At 44.2% G+C, this 1,745-nt stretch overlaps 1 pseudogene; it reads left to right on the forward strand.

Moving 5' to 3' along the window:
* Positions 1–432: 432 nt before the first annotated feature.
* LOC144274503 (olfactory receptor 14A16-like) lies at positions 433–1,385 on the forward strand (annotated as a pseudogene).
* The last annotated feature ends 360 nt before the right edge of the window (positions 1,386–1,745 follow it).

Here is a 1,745-nt window from a genome sequence, read left to right on the forward strand (position 1 = left end):
GTGCTGGCATTTTAGTAGTTGAGTTGAGTTGGTCAAGTTGTGAGCCTGCTGTCTATAGCAATAGGGGTTAATTTTGGCTCAAATTGTTGGATTTGGATTGTACTTTGTTCCATCTTTCATCCTGCATTTGATCAAGCCACATCTTGGGCCAGATCCTCAGATGGTGTAAACTGACCCAGCTCCAGTGACTTTAAGGGAGCGATGCCAATTTACACTCCTGTCATAACGCACCAGAGTCGTGCGTTGGTTGTGAGTGGTGAGGCGCTCTCACTATTCAAGTCAATGGAAGTGACAAGTGCTGTACACCTTTGACATTCACACCATGAGATATCATGGAGAGGGGAATCAGAGTCATTCCCTCTCTCACTATAACCCTGACCATTGCTCTTGTCCTTCCCTCCACAGCCATCACACGATGAACTAAGAAAGAAAATGTCCAACCAAACCACCGTGACCGAGTTCCTTCTCCTGGGATTCTTTGATGTTCGAGAGCTGCAGATTTTGCATTTCATGGTGTTTCTAGTGCTTTACCTGGCAGCCCTGACAGGGAATCTTCTCATCATCACAGCCATAGCTCTTGACCACCACCTTCACACCCCCATGTACTTCTTCCTGATGAGTTTGTCTATCCTAGACCTCGGCTCCATCTCTGTCACCATTCCCAAATCTATGGCCAATTCCCTTATGAACACCAGGTCCATTTCCTATTCTGGATGCGTCGCCCAAGTCTTTTTCCTCATCTTCTTTGCTGAAGCCGACTTTGTCTTACTCACCATCATGGCGTACGATCGAAACATCGCCATCTGCGAACCACTGCACTATGAGACTATAATGAACAGGAGAGCTTGTGTCCAAATGACAGCCATTGCCTGGATCAGTGTAATCCTCTATTCTTCATTGCATACCGGGAACACGTTTTCGATAACCTTCTGTGGAGGCAACATGGTGGATCAGTTCTTCTGTGAAATCCCCCAGCTACTCAAGCTCGCCTGCTCTAACTCGTACTTCAATAAAGTTGGGGTTATTGAATTTAGTGTGTGTTTAACTCTAAGTTGCTTTGTTTTTATAATTGTGACATATGTTCAGATCTTGACCACGGTATTGAGAATCCCCTCTGAGCAGGGCCGACATAAAACCTTCTCCACATGCCTTCCTCACCTCATTGTAATTTCCATGTTTCTTTCCACTGTTGTCTTTGCCTACATGAAACCCATCTCCAGCTCTCCGTCAACTTGGATCTCGTGGTGGCTGTTCTCTATTCCGTGCTGCCGCCAGTGATGAATCCAATCATCTACAGCATAAAGAACAAGGAAATCAAAGCTTCCGTGAGGAAACTGACTGGGTGGAGGTTATTCAACAAGAATAAAATGTCTGCGTTTCTCTGATGAACATGGTTTTATCTGTGTTGTTTTAGCAAATACAATCAACAGATGACATTACTGTCCCCATAAGAATATGGTGTGTGATTTTTTTATGCAAAATGCTGTCTGTATAGTGGTAAATCCACACTAACTCCACTAAGTCAGTGGAGTTCTTCCAGGTTTATACCAGTATAAGTAAGATGAAAATCTATCGATCTCATGCTTTTATACTGCCACCCCTCACCATGTTATCTGAGTACCTTCCACATAAAATCATTAGCCATTAGACTTCATGGAGTCTCTGGTTCTTCTCCTTTTTGGGGGTCAAAACTTTGCTTGGGGTATGATGGCTTTTGGGTTTCTGTTTGCTGGTGTGACAGAGTG

This window comes from Eretmochelys imbricata, chromosome 14 (genome assembly GCF_965152235.1).
Source record: "Eretmochelys imbricata isolate rEreImb1 chromosome 14, rEreImb1.hap1, whole genome shotgun sequence".
Lineage (NCBI taxonomy): Eukaryota > Metazoa > Chordata > Testudines > Cheloniidae > Eretmochelys > Eretmochelys imbricata.